General features: G+C 33.4%; 1 long non-coding RNA gene across 1 annotated transcript in view; it reads right to left on the bottom strand.

The window, feature by feature from the left end:
* Window positions 1–22,051, bottom strand: part of LOC148092889 (uncharacterized) — a 480,973-nt gene extending 458,922 nt beyond the window's left edge. The window contains exon 1 of the long non-coding RNA XR_015714668.1: window positions 21,985–22,051. This is a non-coding gene — a long non-coding RNA (uncharacterized LOC148092889). The remainder of the gene's footprint in view (window positions 1–21,984) is intronic.
* Window positions 22,052–22,696: the final 645 nt, after the last annotated feature.

The following is a 22,696-nucleotide window of genomic DNA, read 5'->3' on the forward strand; positions in this document are numbered from 1 at the left end:
ACTTTACACTTGATTTTTGTAATCTAAAATCTCTAGGACTTCGCTCTATCACTTATCACTTCTCTCTCTTTATCTTCAATGTTTTCCTTCTCCACTGGCTCTTTACTTTTCAGAGCACGTAAATCACCCTCATCCTAATACAAATCTTCCTTGACCCTGTGCCGCCCTTTAACAAGAATTCTCTCTCCTCTTCTCACCTCTGTTCAGTCAATAAATAAACAACAAAGGACTTACTTTTTAATATGAAAAGCATATGTGGGTTTTTAAAAAGGAAAATATAGGGAATAAAAAGCAATAATAACAACAGCGAAAAACAAAAACAAATCATTAAACACCTACTGTTAAATATAGGCACTCTTTCCAGGTACAATAAATATATAGTTACATATAACTAAATTGAACCTGTCATCTAAAACTGAACCTGTTATCTAAAGTTTTGAATTTCAGCATTTCCAGCTAATCAGCCCATGTCAATTCTCCCCAAAATAATTCATAAATTTAATTAAAACTCTATCAGAGGACCAATGAAATTGAAGGCTGGACAGGAAGTGGGGTTGATTAAATTATTTTAAAGCACTTACAGAAGGTTAACTGGAAAAGAATATTCAGTAATATTTTAAAATAAAAATAATAAAAGAAAACTCTTATTAACAAGTTTAAACTGTATTGTAAAAGCCACAATAATTAAAATAGCATAGTCCAAGTAAAGAATAAAGAAACTGGTAGGACTAAAGAGAAAAAATAAAAAGGCTAGAAATCAAATAGGAAGGCATGAAACAAACCCATTTGTAAATTAAGTATTTAGCATATGATAAATAATGCATTTCAAATCAACAGGGAAAACAGAGATTTTTAGATTGATGATGCTGGGACAACTGGTTAAATATTTAGAACAGAGTAAATTTAGAGCCTATCTCACACTGTATATCAAAATAAAATTCCAGATGGTTTAAAGAGTTTTATGTAAACAATAAAACCATGAAAAACTAGAAGCAAATATAGAATTTTTAATCCAAGTTGAAGTTCTTTGTAAGCATAAAAGCAAAGGCAGAAGCCATAAAGAAAAGTAATCGATTTTTTTAAATAGTAGATTTGAACACATAAAGAAATAAAAACGTCTACATAACAAAAATAAGCAAAAATAAAAGACAACAATAAATTCAGAAAAATTATTTGAAACATGACAGAGTACCACGTAGCAATTTAAAAAAAATTTTCTATGAAAAATAATTAAGAACCTGAGAAAAATGATCAACATATGCTGTTAAATGGAGAAAGCATTACAAAACAGTATATATGTCCTGATCCAAACTTTGTCAAATACATGCATGTTTAGGTATAATGGCTTCCCGCACACATTATGTTGTTTGTAATCTCCGTGCTTTTATTCATGCAGTTCCCTCTGACCAAAAGGATCTTCCCTCCCTCGTTGTCTAAGTCATCTACTATTCATTTTCCAAGGATCATTTCAAACATCTCTTCAGACATCAATGATTTTTTAATGAATTACTGGGCTGAACTAAATAGGTACCTTTGTTTGCTCATAGCACAATGTTGCACACCATCGAATTAGTGTATATACTATTAACGTGATATATACTTATATATCACGCCACTCTTATTATTAAAGTTCCTCAATGAATAAAAACTGGATTTACTTCTCGCCGTATACCCAGTGCCTACTACTATATCTATTATGTAGTACACATTCAAAAAATATTAGTTTGAATTATTGCTGAAACGTCTTCTAATCAGGATTATTCCAAAATGAAGCTAATGTCAGTAGGGAGCCAAATAGTATACAAAGAATCAAATAGTATAAGAAGGCTGAGAGGAAATAAAAATAAAAGACACAGCCGCTTAATGAGAATTCGTTTTGTACTCCTTTCCAAGACACACCTGTAGCTTCCTTCAGGGTACAACTCAATGATTCATCCTAGAGTATTCCAGGTATATATTGATCTTTTCAAAAATCTAAAGACATTTATCACTCTGTCCCACAATTTATCATTTAAAGTTAAGTGTTACTTAATTATATCTCATTTATGGATCTTTTCTTTCTCATCAGATTTTGAGTTCTATTATGGAAAGAAGCCATGACTTATTCTAGTTAGGTATCCTACAATGTATTTGGCTAAACAGCTTAGTGCTTTAATAAAAATCAAATATATAGGGATTTATAACTTTGAATAATTTCTATGTTTTTATATACATACTTTTTGTCATAATTCTCTAGGACAGGGAGAATCAACTGCAATTTCTTTCTTTCTCTATCACTATCCGAACAGTAGATGTATACTGGGTATTATAGAAATAGTCGTACTTGCTAAGTAAACCTGATATTATTAAATCAGAACAGCTTCAGCTATGTTTCTGCTAGCTGTGCCAGGCCACAAAGCTTTCCTAATTTTCATGAATTAGTGGAGGTAAGGTTGTACCACTTTTCTAGTAGAGTATATGAGGATATTTAAATGAGTTCATCTCTCTACAATGAATAGAAAAATTTTTATTAATAAGTATTCAATAGTAGATCTTCCTGAGCTAAATCCTAAAAGGTGGTACTAGTAAGGATTTTCTTGTTAGTCAAAACATTTTTTCTACATATAGCTTAGAACATACAATGTCTCAAAACACACATCTTATTTGCAGCTAAAGTCAATTTTCTACCACACTGCTTAATATATTCCTAAGTTTTTCAATAAGCTCTCTGACTTCCTATAGACTGAAAATAAAATCATTAGATTTAAATTATTTAATGCCAAGGAAAAAAGTCCTCTTTTTCTCCTTCTTATGTCTTTGTTTCAGAACATTATTATCAGACAGGCCATGCAAATAACTAAAAACAAAAAATTATATGGTGTCGTTAATTGAAAAAACGCTTTTGCTGCACACAGAAATTGACACTAAGTGCTGTATTAACAGGAAATCAGTGATTTTCAATTGACATTGCACAGGAAATCGTTTAGTGTCAATTGATATTAAATGGGCAAAATTGTACTGAATTAGTAGAAAATGATTTGGTGGAAAGAAATGTGCTTCCATTAGGTGACTTGATATTAAGTGGGCTCAAATGTAATAAGTTTTAGAGGTCACTAGTCAACAAAAATTAGGGCATGCTATCCAACCCTGAGTACATTAGACTGGTTGCTTTTAACATCTTTATCAAAAGATAAGTTAGTGTCATATTATCAAACAAAATTTTCTTCCTATGAGCTTTCAAAAGAAGTAGGAAAATTCAAATTAAATGTTTAAATGAGATAAATTAATCAGTGGTGAGAATCATTATTTCTTGGGCCTGTCTGATTGTCCTAATCCTTTAAAATTCATATATATTCAGTATATATTTAGGATGAAATAAAAGACAATATGACAGTATCATTTTATATAATATGATGCAGATTGAGTTCTTACTATATAATGACCTTGACAGTAAACACACAGTAAATTATTGTTTAAATGAGTAATATCATTGGATATTATGAAGAAATAATTTTATAGGTCTATGTTTTTAAACTCGAGTAATGGGGAAAGGGAAAGGTATAGATATAGGAGATACGAAGAGGGGGAAGAGGCAGGGGGGAATAAGTTATACAGTCACTACAAAGAGAACAAATTACATAAAATATTTTAGATATTTCCTGACGGTAAAAATGGGGATTTTTAAAGCATAAAAAACTATAAAAATCACTTGTTATTAGTAATACAAAAACAATTATGGGGCAATGGACATATACAGATCAGTCTACTCAACCACAACAGATTATAATTTTTCTCAAGGGCACATGATATATTTTCCAGGATAGGCCAGTTGTTAGGCCACAAATTAATTCTCAATATATTTTAAAAGATAAATATCACACAAGGTATCTTTTCTGACCACAACGCAATAAAGTTAGAAATCAACAACATAAGGAAAATAGGAAAACACACAAATTTTTGGAAGTTAAAAAACACAGTTAAACAACCAATGAATCAAAGAAGAAATCACAGAGAAACTAAAAATTACTCAGAAATGAATGAAAATTAAAATATAACTTACCAAAAGCTGAGAGTTTATAGCTACAAATACTTACACTACACACAAAAATTCTCAAATTAACAACCTAACTTTACAATGTAAAGATAGAAATAGAAGAATAAATTAAACCTAAAATTAGCAGAAGAAAGTAATAAAGATTAGAAATAAAATAGAGAATGGAAAAATAATAGAGAAAAATCAATAAAACCAAAAGTTGGTTCTTCAAAACAATCAACAAAATTGACAAATCTTTAGGTAGATGGACTAAGAAGAGAAGACTCAAATTACTAAAATCAGACATCAAAGTGGGGGCATTTCTACTGATTCTACAGAAATAAAAATAATTATAACACAGTTCTATGAGCAATTGTATGCCAACAAATTAACATAGATAAAATCGACAAATTTCTGGAAACACAAAACCTACCAAGATGAAACCATAATTATTTATTAAGAACATTGAATCATTAATTAAAAATCTCCCAACAAAGAAAATCCCTGGATCTGATGGCTTCACTGGTGAATTCAACCAAACATTTAAAAAACTAACATCAATCCTTCTCAAACTTTTCCAAAAGGGTAGAAGAGTAGGGAACACTCCCAATTCATTCTATGACACCAGCATTACTAATACCAAAGCCAGACAATGACACTACAAAAAAAGAAAACTATAGACTAATGTCTTTTATGAGCAATGATGCAAAATTCCTCAACAGAAGACAAGCAAACTGAATTTGGCAGTATATTAAAAGGATTACACATCATGGCCAAGTTGAGATATATTCCTGGAATGCCAGAATGGTTCATGTATGAAAATAATTGATGTACTACACCACATTAACAGAATGAAGGGGGTAAAAACACCACATGATCATCTCAGTTGATGTAAAAAAGGCATTTGGTAAAATTCAACACCCTTTCATGATTTAAAAAAGATAAATAAAGCTCAACAAATTTGGAATAGAACTAATTCAACATAATAAAAGCCATGAATGAAAAACTCAGTTAATATAATATTGAAAGACTTGAAGTTTTCCTCTAAGAGTAGGAACAAGCAAGGATGTCAGTTTTTGCCACTCCTATTCAACAGAGTACTGGAAGTCCTTGCCAGCACAATTAGGCAAGAAAAATAAATTTAAATATCAAAATTGGAAAGGAAGGAGTAAAATTATCTCTGTCCACAGGTGATATAATCTTACACATAGAAAACCCTAAAGATTCCACACAAAAACTGTTAGAACTAATAAATGAATTCACCAAAGTAGCAACATACAAAGTCAACCATAAAAATTAGTTTTATTCCTATACACTAAGAAGGAACAATCCAAAAATAAATTAAGAATACAATTCCATTTACAAAAACATCAAAAAAGAATAAAATTCTTAGGAATTAACTTAACCAAGAAGGTAAAAGACTTGTACAATAAAAACTACAAAACATTTCAAAAGAAATAAAGAAGACATAAATAAATGGAAAGAGTTCCATGTTCATGGACCGGAAAATTTAATATTGTTAAGATGCCAATATTCTTCAATGTGATCTATATATTTAAAGCAATCCCTATAAAAATCCCAATGATGGTTTTTGCAAAACTAGAGAAACCTATCCTAAAATTCGTATGGGCTCTCAAGGGACCTCAAATAGTTAAAAGAGTCCTGAAAAACAAGAAAGCTGGAGGACTCATAGAGTTGCTGCTTAATAAGTATAGAGTTTCAGTTTTTCAAAAATAAAAGAGTTCTGGAGATGAATGGTGGTGATGGTTGCACAATATGAGAGTCTCTTAAAAATGATTAAGATAACTGTTATGGGTATTTTATCACAATTTTTAAAAATGAAAACTGGTAGTAACACTTTGTAACTTTTTATTTGCCCTTTTCCCACCAAACAAAAAACAAAAACAAAAAATAAATTTTTGGAGAACTTACCTGGTAAGCATTGGTATGAAGAAATAGTAATGATTTTCTTTTGCTAATTTGACAAGAAAATGGAAAAAAAAAAAAAATCCTCTGGAAGAACTCTAAGCCCTCAAAGAACTTACAAAAAATGTGCAAAAAGTAAACTAAGAACACTCCCTAGGATTAACAGAAAGCAATCCCAGATAAAATTCAGCTTCAGCCCTGAAGGAACTTTACAGTGAAACTAGAACTGCATTCAGAACAAACTTAAAGGGACAGGGGAATTACTGATTTAAATGGATAACACGGAGAAATTTTATTGGATAGTGATATACAGTTATGATAATTACTCTTTACTGAGTTCTTACTAATGGCAAGCACAATGTGCAGCATTCTTTATAAAATATCATAATTTTTTCTCTTAACAACATAAGTTTCACTTATTTAGAAACAAAGATCTTGAGCTCAAGAATACTAACCAAAGTCACAAAAAGAGTGATTGTGAAACCTACATCTATCTGATTCCAAACTCAAGGATTTTAACTAGGTAAATAGGACTTTCAAAACTGAGGCATAGTTGGTAATTTAAAATAAAAGTCTTCTTGCAAGAATACCTGAAGCTAAAGTGATCTAAAGAACTACTGGAGCTAAGCTGCATAGAAGCTCGTAGGCTGTTAGTAGAAATACAAATATATTAAATGACTGTCTGGTGTGAGGAGGAGATGGGTTTAAACAGAGATTGATAAGAGACTATTAGTATAGAAAACACATAACTGTGCCCTGGCCACATAGCTCAGTTGGTTAGAGAGTTGTCCTGACAAGCCAGAGCTATGGGTTCAATCCCCGGTCAGGGCACATACAAGAATAAACCAACTAATGCATAAGTAAGTGGAACAACAAATCAATCTCTTTCCCTCTCTCTCTTTTCCCCCCCTTTTTCTCTCCCCTCTCTCTCTCTTTCTCAAATAAATTAAAAACAAACAAACGAAAATAACTGTATACCTAGATGTGGCTATTCCTTTAAACCTGGCTTTGAAAGTTAGTTTTTAAATAAATAGAGGTTAATCAAAAAACTTATATGCTTATATGCATAGCCTAAGGACACAGGCATTGGCCTGGGGTGAGGTGGATTCAGGGTGGAGGGGATCAATGGGAAAAAAAAGGGGACATCTGTAATACTTTCAACAATAAAGATAAATAAATCAATCAATCCACTAGAAAACATTGTCATTTTAATACAGAGAACTCTCTCTTAATTTCTAAATAGCACAAATTGAGAATCATAATTAAATAATTAAGTCACTATCCTAACTATAGAAAACTTAGCTATATTCGAACACTGAAGTTTCACGTAGGTGCCACCACTACCTACATAAGGCATGCATTACCAAGTTTCGGTCAGTGTACAAAAAGAAATAAGCATCTTTTCAGGGTTAGACTTCCAATCCAGCATCTAAGCCTACGCATGATGACAAATGTCACGGGTTCAAAGGCTTACAAGGAAAATTTATGTAAGCTTTAAGGTGGGTTAACTAGTGCATATTTAATCCAAAATGTATTTGTTAAGAGCAAGGCTAGTACTATACATCCCACATACTGGAGGTACTCACAAACCCAGCTAACAATCTTCAATAACAAAGCTTGTTCCTTGTGCGCATAACACCATAAAACACTATAAGAGCAAATACAACACAAGAAGAAAACTGACTTGTCTATACAAGTTTTACAATCTAAATAGGAAGTTTAAAAATCTCAAATAAGTAGATGGAAATGCAACCAGTCACATCAGTAAGTATACTCCATGTACTAATTCAGTAAATTACTAAGTATTCAAGAAAGTAAGGAATGAAAATAACATCCATTAATTGTTCAATGAACTAAACTTATCCCAGTGAAGTTTTCTTATATTTTTTTGCTATGTAAATCATATGTTTTCTTGAATTTCTATTATAAAATCTAACCTAAGGTATATTTTCCTGAAACAAGTTTATCTCTAAATATAAAGAATGCATCCAACCTTAAAGAAATGACAAATTTCATAAAAATAAATGTTTTGGAAAAACTACACAATACATTACAATACAATATAACACACTGTATGATATTTGAGAAATGCTAAAAATATTGAAATTTATATTTTATTATAGTTCTAACACCTGTAATATTGTCAACATTTGTGTAACATGTCTGCAATATGAAAGCTGCAAAATCTAAAGGTTTAGCATTTTAACATAACATTTTCAATGGCTTTTGGTCATTGTATCATGTTTATATTTAATTCACATAATTTTCACCATTCTGTTTAAAATGTTCTTTCTTTTCTTGGATTCTCTCTCTCTACTAAGATTAAAGGCTTCTTCTCTGAAATCATTATTAGGTAATATCTCAGTGACCTGTTACTGTATCCTTGGAAAGGAAGAGATAGTATCTCCAGTAAGGTCAGCTTGAGTCAACTGTGTGATATGAACATTAAAAGAAATCAGATTAAATCTTAAACTGTGCTAACAGAATAACAGTATCCAGAATGAAGGAGATAACAGTCCCACTCTCGTCAGCAATGGTCAGATGACATGATCAATATTGTGATACAGAATGACCCAGGATCACTATAACATTTTAAGAAAGGGGACAAGGAAAGGTACAAGACTGAAATCATAACAGGCAAGGAATGGTTGAAAGAATCAAGGGTATTCACATGTTACTATTTATGGGGCTGGGGGAATAATTAGAGAGGAAAGGTTTCAAGACTGAAACCTTCCGATTAGATTTACTGTGAAAACTTCCTACTAGATTTACTCTGCATCGTCTCAAGGGATATACTAAAATAATGGACTGAGGATACTAGATATAGATTTTCACTCAGAGTAAATAAGAGCATATTAACATCAGAATTGTTCACAGATTATATGATATCTCACCCAAAATATAAGTGAGCATAAGGAGACTGAAGGTGTTTATTTTAAATGTGGAGAATTAGACTAGATTACTCACTCTTAAGAGCAAATTTACCATATGATTGTAAGATTCTTCTCAAAGCTAAGAACTAAAATATTTAATCCTGCTGAGATGTGGATGTTTTTCTGATAGTGCCTGGAATCTGCAGTTATCAGTCTACTATTATCTGATTTTGAATAGCAAAATATGAAAAGTTGTTTTTTGGCAATTTAATAAGTAGTTTCTACAATGGTGACTGCTTTTCAAAAATTGGGGGGGTTTTGGGGTTTTTTACTTCAAGTCACATGGCCTGACAAAGTGTTAAATGTCTGAATCATTCAGTCATTCATTTAAGACATATTTATTCAGAGCCTGATATGTTCCAAAGACTTTGAGGTGGCAGACAAAAAGAACAAGTTAGGGCCTTGTTAAGTAATCCATTAAGGTAAGTAGACACACACAAAAATCATTTGCTAAAGTACTGGGTCTTATTCTAGAAGCATGTGCTCTGGGAGCATACTAAATGGTGTTTACTTTTTCCAGGAGAGTCAAGGAAGACTTCACAGAGGAGGTGATATTTAAGCTGGGTTTTAAAAGATGACTAGGATGTCACTAGATAGTAAGGGGGAGAGAATGTCATTTTAGGCAGAGGAAGCGTCATGTTCTCTGAGGCATATAAGTAAGTGTTGTGTTTAGGTGAAATGGCCAAAACTATATATATACATGGCAAGGCTGAAGTGTATGACATAGAGTGAGGAGAGAATTTTAAAAAAAAAGGATTGATGAAGTAGTTTAAGATTAAATACCTTAGGAGAATATCAAGGATTTGGGTTAACCTTGAGCACAAAGGGAAGATGTTTCTAGGTAGAAAGATGGCATGATCAGATTTGAATTTTAGAAAATTTATGAGCATCAGTCTGAAAATTTGATTTTTTTTTTGAGAAATTAATTTTTTTCAAAGATTAGTTTTTGCTTTGAAATATTATTTCGGGGCGGGGTTGAGTCCTCCGACTATTAGCACCAGCAAGGGTAAGTTAATAGGCACCAGATGGCAGCACAGAGCACCCAATTCTTTATAATATCAGTTATTATTTCTGAGCCTGTATTTTTTCCTTTATTCAGAAGTTCCATTAAATGAGTGAACATTATTTGGACTGACTGGTACAAAGTAGACTGCTGTACAGGGAATAACCGTATTTTAAGAGTTAAAGACCACGTTGGTACATAACAGGGGAAAAGGCAGTTAACTCAAGAGAATAAAAGTATTTAGAGCAAATCAAGAGTGAAGCCTGGAGTCCACTGGGCTTTTCAATTTCTCTTGCAGAAGCTGCCATTTGTGTGGGTTTTTTATTTTTATTTTTTTTAAATTTTATCTTTATTGTTGAAAGTATTACAGATGTCCCTTTTTCCCCCATTGATCCCCTCCACCCCGCATCCACCCCCCCCAACTAGGCCTTCCCCATACCAATGTCTGTGTCCATGGGTTATGCTTATAAATATATAAGCCCTTTGATTAATCTCCATGCTTCTATGTCTCTGGATCTATTTTGTTCATCAGTTTATTTTGTTTATTACATTCCACATATGAGTGAGATCATGTGGTACTTGTCTTTCTCTGACTGGCTTATTTCACTTAGCATAATACTCTCCAGTTGCATCCATGCTGGGCCAAAGGGTAAGAGATCCTTCATTTTTACAGCTGCATAGTGTTCCATGGTATAAATGGACCACAGTTTTTTTATCCACTCATCTACTGATGAGCATTTGGGCTGTTTCCAGATCTTAGCTATTGCAAATTGTGCTGCTATGAACATAGGGGTGCATAAGTTCTTTCTAATTGGTGTTTTCTGTTTCTTAGGATATATTCCTATAAGTGGGATCACTGGGTCAGATGGCAGTTCAATTTTTAATACTTTGAGGAAACTCCATACTGCTTTCCATAGTGACTGCACCAGTCTGCATTCCCACCAGCAGTGTAACTAGGGTGCCCTTTTTTCTACACTCTCGCCAGCACCTGTCGTTCATTGATTTGTTGATGGTAGCCGTTCTGGCAGGTGTGAAATACCTCATTGTGGTTTTAATTTGCATCTCTCTGATGATCAGTGACTTTGAGCATTTTTTCATATGTCTTTTGGCCATCTGTATGTCCACTATGGAGAAGTGTCTATTTAGGTTCTTTGCCCATTTTTAAATTGGAATGTCTGTCTTCCTTTTGTTAAATTGTATGAGTTCCTTATATATTTTGGATATTAACCCTTTATTAGATGTATCATTGGCAAATATGTCCTCCCATACAGTGGGCTCCTTTTTCATTTTGTTGATGGTTTCTTTTGCTATGCAGCAGCTTTTTATTTTGATGTAGTCCCATTTGTTTATTTTCTCCTTTGTTTCTCGCCATTTATTTTTAAATAATAATAATAATATATGTCCATACCACATAAAAATTTTAAAGCCTTTTTATTCTCAGCACCTCCTCTCTCTTCCTTGATCCCACCATGACTATATGAACCAACATTACTATTCCCATTTTACCAGAAATGAACCTGAGGCTCATATAAACTAAATTACTTTCCCAGTTCATATGTTACAATTAATAAATGATAGTGCCAAAACCAAACCTCTAGTCCAGTCCTTGGTTCCCTTTGTCATATTTCACAACTGGAAACAGTTGAGAACTAGGACAAGGTTAAGATAAGGAGATGACAGAACCGAATGAGTCTATGTAATTTTGTGGGAAATGAAGAGAAAGTGAATGCAAATACTATGAATTGGTTGCATGCTTTTCTGAGAATTATTTTGGAAGAATTTGCATGTCACAGAAAATGATGACCAATATTTAGTGCCACCAGGGAACATACATTAGAGAATATCTACATTTTTTTGGTTGGAGATGATCATTTGTTGATAAGATAATTAGCAAAAAAGAGGAGTTATTTGTAATTTAGGACCAAAAAATTTTAAGTGACTAAACATTCCTTATGTAGACAGTTCTACTTCCTGCGTCATACCTTTAAAATTAGGCATAAAAGTTTAAAGACTTAACAGTGAAATTATTTAGTAGTTGTTGGAAGTCTCTCTATATTTCCTAAGGAAAAGAAGCTATAATAAGTCTTCCTAGATTAAAAGAATAGTTTTTCTTTTTCCAGAGAGTTTATTCTAATAGAGAGGTAACTTTTTTTTTTTGAAAATTTGAAAAATGTCCATGAGATCTATAACAAGAAGCTACATCTTTCCCATACTTTATCATACTCCATTTTTGCAACCAAAGTTATGCAAACAAGATTAGAAACTAACATCTTTGATCGGTAAGTGTTGTAATCCAAAGTTAAATCTAATTTTAAATTTTAACACAAAGGGAGAAAATAATTCATTAATATATGTCATTTGAAAATTTTTCACGAACTTTTATCTGAAATTCTGGTTTTCCCAGTTTCTATCTGCATCTTTCTGAAAATATACATCATTTTTCTTGCCTTACCCTGAAAATGTTCTCTACCCATAAAGTCTCATGTTAACAATGTTTCAAATATTGACATAAATTCTCCATGATATCAGAAGGAATCAGCACATTTCATATGCGGTAAATTTAAAAACAAATATTTTAACTCTGAAAACATATTCTTTGAAAGAATGTGTAACACTGTTAAATGAATTATAAGAATGTAGTTCAAACCAGAAAAGAAGAGGTCAACTACACTGGAGTAGTTTAGAGATATTGTCTTACTTTACATTTTATTTTTCTCTTTATTCCTCCTCTATTATTTCTACTTTCTTGAATTTATAAGCCCTATTTTCAGGATTTAATCTCCAAAAGGTTTCAAATCATATAAAACTAAACATTAGCATGTTGCTGCCAGCCAGCCTAGGTTCACCCTCTTTTATTCCTCAGTGAGAGGAAAAAAAATCATTTAAACCATAAATCTGGTTTTGATTTGTAGAGGCAAACAGTCATTTAATTTCTTGGTATCACACATGCTTATCTCTAAGTTTCAGACCTTAAATTTAAAGAAGCCTAATGTGGCTCAGTCCTATTACCTAGTTAATCTAAAAGACATTTTTTTTAAATTTTAAGTATATTTTTAAGACAGCTAAACCAAGGATGTTGGTTTGTGGACTTTAGTGAGTACATGTTAAAATTGTGCAAAAAAATGAAATTACTTTGGTCATTATCTATGTCAGTGATTTCCAATCTTGACTAACCATAAGAATCACTTGTAACCTTTTTAAACATACCAATGCCAGAGCTCCAAGACTTCCAGTCAAAATGGCAGAGCAGATAAATACTACGCTTTCCTCCTCCACAACCACACCAAAATTACAACTAATCTACAGAACAACCATCATAGAAAACCGCCTGAAGACTAGCTAAACTGAAGTCCTATAACTAAGGATATACAGAAGAATATATGTTGAGACTTGCAGGAGGGTTGGAGATGTGGAACAGGCTGGTCCCACATCCAGTGTAGCAGTTCAGAAACAGGAGGGATATAAGCTGTGGAGGTCCCTCTTAGAAACAAGGGGTCCCAGTCCCATATAAGTGTCCCCAGCCCAGTGCTGGGAAGAGAAGTCTCCATAACTTCTGGCTGTGAAAACCAGCAGGGATTGTGGGTGAGTGAGACAGACAGCTGCTAGAGTCCCAAAGGTTCCTCTTAAAGGGACTCATGCATGAATTAACTTGCTGACAGACTCACTCATTCTGAGCTCCAGCATCAGCTTAAAAAGCACCAGACACATATGGGGAGGAACTAAATTGCCTGGCTTTGGAGCAAGGGCTAGTGGGGCAGCTTTCTCTCAGAGAGAAGTGCTGGCAGAGGCCCCTGTTCCTTTATTGAGCACTCCGCCCATCTATAGGATCAGGTGGTCACCAAGTCTCAGTTTCCATCAATCTGGCTAACGCCATTCACCCCACTCTCTGATTCCTTGAGATGCCATCCTACCTAACTTGTGAATCCACCCAAGCCGCTTCCACTGGCTTTTCCATACAAAGAGCTTGTCTTGCCTTATACTGTGGAGTGTCCTAAAATCTCTCAAAGACTCACAAAACCCAAACAAGCAGTATCTGGCCTCAGCATGCCAGCACCTCTTGCTAAGCAGCCCCAAACCTGGCACATGTGGCAGCAACACCCACTTTGCAGCTTAGCCTCTCAGGCATCTCCAAGCTCAGCACAAGTGGCAACCATCTGAAGATCACTCTGTAGCTCATACCAGGTGGCCCCAGGCTAGGCACAGGCAGCAGCTGACCTTGGCCTACACCAGAGCCCCTCCTCAGAGGCTCCAGTACCAACACACATGGTGACAAGTTTCAGACCAAACAGAGCAACACCCAACCACATCCACGAACAACACACCCAAGGGTGAACATGGAAGGCCACCAAGCCCCACTAACATGAATCCTTCTCCATGGGGCCAATCCCTTCATAATAGCTCCTCTGCTATAGTCACTACCATTCCTCACAGCCAATAAGCCTAAGGGTCAATCCCTCCCACTGATTGGCCAACAGCAATCAAGGAGAGCACACAAAACCCACACAAGGTACACACTCGGAGCAGTTAGCTCAGATGACCACAAAGACTGTGCCACAAAGCCCCACAGGACAACTACTACATAAGGCTACTCTGCTATGACCAGGAGATGTAGCAGATCTACCAACTATACAGAAACAAACATAGGGAGTCATCCAAAAAGAGCATACAAATAAATGTGTCCCAAAATAAAGAACAGAATAAAATCCCAGAAAAAAAAATAAACAAAATATAGATAAGCAATCAACCAGATGCAGAATTCAAAATACTGATTATAAGAATGCTCAATGAATTTAGGGGACAAGTAGGTGAGAACTTTAACAAAGAGATTGGAAACATAAAAATGGAGGGGGGGGACATAAAAAAGAGAACCAGTCAAAAATTTAAAAATAATAACTGAAATAAAGAATACATTAGAGGGGATTAAGAGTAGATGAAGCAGAGGAATAAATTATCGATTTGGAAGACAAGGTAGTGGAAAACACCGAATCAGAACAGCTAAAATAAGGCAAGCATACAAACATTCACATCATAGGGGATCCAGAAGGAGAAGAAAAAAGCAAGGAAGTGAAAGCCTATTTGAAGTATTTGAAGAAAGAATGACTGAAAACTCCCTTCCCCTGGCAAAGGAAATAGACATACAAGTCCAATAAGCAAAGACAATCCCAAACAAGATGAACCTCAAAGACCCACATCAAGAACTATCATAATTAAAATTGCAAAAGTTAAAGACAAAGAGTGAATCTTCAAAGCAGCAAGAAAAAAGCAGTTAGTTACCTACAAGGGAGCTCCCATAAGACTGTCAGCTGATTTCTCAACAGAATCTTTGCATGTCAGAAAAGGTTGGCATGAAATATTCAGTGATGAAAAGCAAGGACCTACAACCAAATTACCCAGGAAGGTATTTAGAATTGAAAAACAAATAAAGAGCTCCCAGGCAAGAAAAAGCTAAAGGAGTTGATCTCCACCAATCCATTATTACAAGAAATGTTAAAGAAACTGTTTTTCAAACTGTTAACATCTGCTAGGTCTCTTGATGAGAGTTGAACAAACATATAGACCACCAATTTCAGGTGGAAAAATGGTATCTTTCGCAATCTTTCATCAAGGTATCTTTATCTGGCGTAATGACAAGTTGTTTAAACCATTGTACAAGTAACTTTATAAACAAGTTTTTAAATTTTTTTTAACTAGTCAGAGAATTATTATTTATAGTTATAGGTTTTGGGGGTTAATAGCAAGTTAGTGGTGGCTCTGTCGGGTAGTTCTGGATAATTTGTAATAACCATTAAACCTGAGGTTATGAACTTCGGCTTGATAAGTCAACAATTACTCAAATCTCAAAAGCTGAAGCTTTCAACTTGTAATATTGAGAAGAATGAATTCTTAATCCATCCTTTAGCGTTGCAATTTTCAACTGATGTGCAACAAGAATTTTTAAAACATGTAATGCATGACTATTTAGTCAGGGGTACTGACCTCTTTCCCTTAGATTAATAAATTTTTAAAAAATGACAACAGCCAATACAATAGCCGTCCTGTGTGAATGAATCAAAAGTATACCTTTTTTATTGTGAGATCGGCAAAATATATATTTTTTGGTGTTCGGCAGAGTTTAGTCATTACTTTACATGTGCCATGAGATGAAAAAAGCTGAAAGTCACTGCTTTAGCACATTAAAAATGTAGTGTAGATCTCTTGCCCCCAAAACACAAGAAGATATCAAATGCTGGGTAAGAGTCATATTCTCAGTGGTCATGGAGTCATTTGCCAATAGGGTTTGTATTGTAAAAAACGATGGCTTTCTTATCTCAGCTAAAAATTATGTGACCTTAAATTAATAAGTTAAGGCCATTTAAGAACTGATATATACAACTTGGCACTTCTTGCACTTACAGGAATAGTTTTTATAGGCATTATAAGTATTGTGAAAATACATTATTTCTCTCATCTCTCATTCATACTAGCTAATGTAGTTTCTGGATTGTCTTTCAAGAGAAACCACTTTGGTTCACATATAGAAAAACCCTACCTCACTATGGGTAAGACTGGTTCTCCATACTATAAAAATGACAGTTTTCTAGTCAACATCACAGCTCAGAAAGTAATTATTAAAAACAAACAAATACAAACCTATATTGTAGAGTATGTGTTTTTAGTGATAAGCAGAACAAAAAGTCATCAAGCACTTCTCTCTCAGATATTCTCAGCACAAATGCCAAGAGCTGAATTAGACCTTCTAACTTAAAATTTAATTATCTGCTAGCCCATATATTAGATGGTATCTATTTTTCCACAATGCATTAATGTGTTGATATAATCCAAAATCAAACAATGTAGTTTGATAAAGAAATTTTATCAACAGTTTCTTGTACCTTATCTCTAAGCCTATTTGTCACTAACTTTGAGGTAGATTTATCCGTTTTAAAACAATCTTGTGCATTACTTGTATCTGTTTTTGCTTTGAGGAATACAACTCAGAATTAAGCCTTTGTAGTTTTGATCTTTTCACTTTTGGCAACAAAAGTCATCAAATTTTGTATCAGAAAGTACTGAAAATGACAAAAAGGCTTCAATGGCTTCCTTTAATTATTTGACAAAGTTCGAGAAAAGACAGCACTAGGAACTAAGAGGAAACAGAACTGCTGGTATTCATCATTGGGCTTTTCTATTTGTGCTTTTAATGCTTGTATGAAACTGTCACAACTGCATATTCACTTTTCGCAGCATATACTCAATATGTGTTCTAGATTGCTCCAGAATATTCACTACTTATGTTTATAATATTATTGTGAATACTTCATTTAAATTTTTCACTAATACTTTTGTAGTCAAGGAACCTATTTTTCACTACTAATACATTTTTGTGAATTAGGACTATAAAGAAAAGTAACAACGCAAAATTTAGTGCATGTAAACAATATGTAAGTTATAGAAAGACATATTAGCCAAAGACATATCATACACTGTATTCAAGCAGCTGATTATTGGTTGAGATAAACTTTTTGCAATATATACGTGAACTTGAAGTATAAAAGTTTATGAAAATATTTCTTACGTTGTAAAATACATGTGAACAAAATTATTTCATTTCTTCTTTTTCTCTAAAACTACCAAAATTCACATCCCCTTGATAAACTGCCAGGTCCATAGGTAACAAATTAGAGAAACACTGTTATAAAGGGCAAAAAACAGAAGTCTGAATTAAGATAGGTGATGCAGCAAAGACAGGTTTTTACTACATATAAGAAAACTACTCTAAGTAGTTGAGCAACTTTCAAGAATAGCAACCCATGCACATCATAAGCAATGCTCCTTGCCTTTATCTGTGACTGAAAAATATGCTTCATCCAAATACCTTATTATGAATCATTGTGAAAGAAAACACCAGCCATAATCGCAACCAATGAAGCTCTTGAAGAATAAAACTCAGATGGACTGTCTAGCCTGTACCTAAGTGAGCTTCCTTGATATGAAATGGTTTGGATGGCATCTGAAAAGGATCTTCTTTTGAGCAATAGCTCAAACAAGCAAACCAGAATACCACATTGTAAGTATAATTTCAGTAGATTTTCTTTCTCAATGTTCATTTTATTTTTACAGCAAGCTCATGCATGTGTGCAGCACATGAAGATACAAATCCTTATGTAAATTTCCACCTTCTAATGGCCACACACATCAGTCATAGTAACATGACTTCTAAAAACATTGCAAAATGAGAGGCCAAGAGGGTATGGCCACAGAACCAAAAGCAATGAAGATTATGATATGCAGTGCAGGTTCTTTCAAAGCCAAATGTTACTTTCTTTCTCCCTTGGTGTCATCTTTCATTGATTGTTCTTTTTTTTTCCTACTGCAGTACCTGAAGTGGTAATAACTGTTTCTATGCATTAAAGGAACAGTGTAAGAGGTTTTGCTTGTGGTGATACCAGACATTTTTGCCCTAAATATGGATCTTCTATAGGCTTGTATGGTGGACAAATATGATATGGAGAAGCTACCTCCTGCTCTTCTTCTGCCTGAGTTTGCTTACTCTACACATGCTGCAACCAAATTTTCCTTAGGAAAGAAGATGTACTCAATAGTACAGACTCTGACTTATTTCTCTAGTTATTAAATTCTGTGTTTTCTGGTATATGGTTAGAATTATTATTTTGCAAGAAACACAAAGAATCTGAAGCTATGTCAGAATCTTGTCACAATTTACTCAACACAAATAAATCACGATTTAATTGATGGCAAACAGCTTGCTCTCATACATAAATGTACCTCATGCATGGTGGAATTGAGTGTTTATAAAGCCCGTTCCTTATGCAATTATCTGGAATTGTGGTACTGTCCTCTCAGTGATGATGGAACGAACAAAACTATTAATTACCAATAGCTGGTAAATTTTTCTATATCAAATACCAATTATCTTTTTACTTGAAGTATATCTACGCACACAAGAAAAATCTATTATTTTTATTTAATGCAATTAGCCTTTTATTCCTGAATTATTTTGGCTAAGATAGAAAAGTTCTCACACAAGCCTGTGCAACATGCCATTTCTACACCACCTCAAAGCTGGCCTATTTACTGTGGGTTTAAATCCTATACCAAAGTCAGGATCTTGGGATCCTGATTTATATTAGTAAATCATGATGATAATTATAATAATATGCCAACCAAAGTGTCTTTCTTTTCAGGTAAGATAAATAATCTGGCTGAATTAAAACAAATGTGGAGATAATTATTACTGTTTACATTTCAAAGCAACCATGAGCTTCACAAAATGAATCAAACTCAAAGTGCTACTCTCACAGAGCTTATGGATGAAGGATTGCTATGAAAGGTCATCCATCAGTCTTTTCTCACACACACAGAAAGTGAAACCAATGATTTGTCTTTTGTTTATAAAGATGTGACCATTTTTGCATTTTGTTTACATTTTAATTAAGCATATCTTAAATACTTCTGCCTTAAAACAGTACTTTTTAGATGATCTACAAAAGAGTATGTATTCAAGATTATTATCTAAAAAGGCATTTATAATAATCTGCACATATTCTAGTTTACCTGTACAACTTCACCTTTAACAGATCCACTCTTACCTGCAAATTTCACTCCAGGCTTATTTAAGTATTTGCACACCCATGAACCTGTCACACACTTTTTTTTTTAAATCTCCAGGCTTTAGGACAAGCAGTTTCCTCTTTTTACAATACCCTTAAGACTTCTACCTCTGGCTGATTCCTACTCACTTCTTCTGTGCTATAGGAAGCTTCCCTGGCTTTGGTTAAGTATCCCTTCTATATGCCTCTACAACCAGACAAATAGTAGGTATTAACCAAATACAGTATAGTATTTTAGAATATAACGCAAACTGTTTACTCAATATTATTTCACAGAAGAGAGGCTCCATGTCTTGGAGCACACTCCCAATTATTTAATTTTAAACAATAAAGTACTACTTGGGAAGGATTTATTAGTTTGAAATGACTTCAATCGGTATTGGCTTTGGATGGTCTTACCAGTCATTCTGACAGAATAATTAAAAATGGAAGCAAAAATATTTAATACAAGATACTAATTCAGTGAATATTATGATCCCATTATATTTTAGGTATTGTTAGTTCCTAGAATGACAATAAGAAGAAAAAAGACACAATCCCTGTTTTCATTTAACTAATGTGCAGTGGAAGCCAGACATTAATCAATAATCATATAATTGATCACATAATTATCAGCAGAAAGAACGTTTTGGAGAGGGGAAAAAAGAGATTTTATTATATGATTTGAGAAAGGAATGTGACATATGATCAAGAAGATGCCCTTGAATGATGTTTAAGCTGAAATATGATGGATGGGTAAGAGTTTGAAAGCTAGTGAGCTAAAGCTGGTAGGGGCAAGGGTAAAGATTTAAAGGTTTTTTTCTTAACTGAATTTATAGGCTAATAAGAGCTGTTATTTAATTGTTAGAATAGAAATTAATGTTGCTAAAATAATATCTTAAAGATAATTTGTTCTCCTGAGGTTAGAAATTATTCTAGTAATGTTCGTCATAATCTCAATGTGTTTCACAAACCCATTTTTTCAAAAGAAATTTCAGCAAGTCCTTTTTCCAATTATCACAAATTCAGAATTAGCAATATCTTAATGCAAGAGGCCTAATCAGAATTTAATAATACCAAAGCTTTCTAAAGATGAAAGTGCCTAGACCACAGTAGTGTCTTGTATACTAAAGAAATATGAAAGCCCAGGTGGAGTAGCTCAGTTGGTTAGAGAGTCGTCCCAATACATCAAGGTCGGGACACATACAAGAATCAAACCAATGAATGCATAAATAACTGGAACAACAAATTGATGTTTCTCTCTCTCACTCACTCTTGCTCTCCCCCTTCCCTGCTCTCTCTAAAATCAATAAACAACAACAAAAAACTTTTTTAAGAAATATGAAGTCAAAGAGATAAAATTAGAATTAGGTTGTATTATTAAAAGGGAATTCATCATCTTTCCTCCTGCAAAGTTTGTAACAGAAATTCAAACTTTCTCTTCGGAAAAAGCTGTCAAGCTTTCATTTCTGCCACTGATTATCTGATACAAGCAAACAAACAAAAGAAAACCTAATTCAATTTAGAAATTCATAAATTTAAATTTCTAAGAGTTTTATTATAATTTTTGAAGTATATTTCATTTTCTATTAGAAAACTATAAATACTTTAGTAAGAAATTTTAAAAATGGTTTTTAAAACATAGAAATTTCGCCTGGCCGGCATGGCTTAGCGACTAAGCACTGACCTAAGATCCAGGAGATCGAGGTTGAATTCCTGGTCAGATTCCCAGTCAGAGCACATGCCAGTATTGTGGGCTCGACCCCCAGTGGGGGGCATGCAGGAGGCAGCCAATCAATGACTCTCTCATCATTGATGTTTCTCTCTCTCTCTCTCTTCCTCTCCCTTCCTCTCTCTGAAATCAATAAAGATTTTTTTATTTTTTTTTTAAAGTAGAAATTTCAGAAGAAATAACTTCAGAATCCCACCACTGAAAAACAAGCACTGTAAGCTTTTGGTGTTTAAATTGTTTTTAGTTACTATTAACAATAAGTTTCATTTTTTAATCAGGTTTTTAATTAAATTTAAAATATTTATAATTAATCTTATTAGTTATTTAATTTTTATTACACTGTAGTAAAATCTACAGTAAAGAGCACACTAAATACTGAAATCAGTGCCCATCATTCTCCCAGCTGGGTAGCCACTTTGGCACTCTTTTCAAAAATAGTGATTTTTGCCTAAAATAAATTTTGTGAATACAGATAAACAAGTATGAAACAAAACCTATGTGTGTTTTTTTATGTGAATCCAAACAAGAGAAATACTACTCTAAATCATTTGAGCTACCGCTTTAAAAGATGGAGCACACTAGAGGTTATACACCTCTCTCAATAAATCTAACCAGCCTTTTTCCCTTCATCAGTAGAACTGTTTTTCTGCTGTTTTGCTTGTTTGTTTGTTTTTGTTTTCCTTTCAGTTCAGCACCATAGAAAGTAGTTGAATTGATTTCAGGGACTATGCAGGATTTATTTAAGTGTCATCAAATATTAGAATAATTCAGAATGGGAAGATGCTCACATGAGAAGGATGCAGGGTTCAACCATGTCTCTTGTCTCATTCTGAGAGTGATGAGCCCACTAATGAGCAAGAGCTCATTTCACAGGAATATGTATCGAGTACCTGCACAATAATCATATATTTTTCTTTTAATTAATGCATTTGATTAAAGTTACGTAAATTAAATATGCTTATATTAACATATTTATTAATAAGATTTCACTGTATCTCATCCTAACTTGCATTGTAATATATATTCATTCTATAATTCAGGAATTTCAATATTGAAAGCTGAGAATAATTTTTTCTTTACTTAAATTATCTCAATGCCCTGTGCATCATACTTATATTCTGAATCAAACTTCTAGGAGATACAACATGGTAACACTCACAGAAACAAATGTAAAAAAGTATGAAAACTGACTCTAATAAAATGTATGGTTATCAGAATATGTTGCAAAGTTTTTATTTGGTGTAGTTTGTGATTGATTTGGCACTATAGCACACAAAAAAATCTTCATCTCTACCACAAAAACTACTAATGATTATAATTTCAATTAAATTGGGCTTTCATGTTCAATTGTTTAAATTATTTACTCTGCAGGAACAACCATAGCCAACTGTCTCCCATTAGTCAGTATCTGCTTTGAAAAAATAAAAATTCACAATTTTAACATATGAGGCATTGAAATATACATTTTTTACATATACAAGACAGAAAAAAACTGATGAA

This window comes from Miniopterus natalensis, chromosome 6 (genome assembly GCF_054644295.1).
Source record: "Miniopterus natalensis isolate mMinNat1 chromosome 6, mMinNat1.hap1, whole genome shotgun sequence".
NCBI lineage: Eukaryota > Metazoa > Chordata > Mammalia > Chiroptera > Miniopteridae > Miniopterus > Miniopterus natalensis.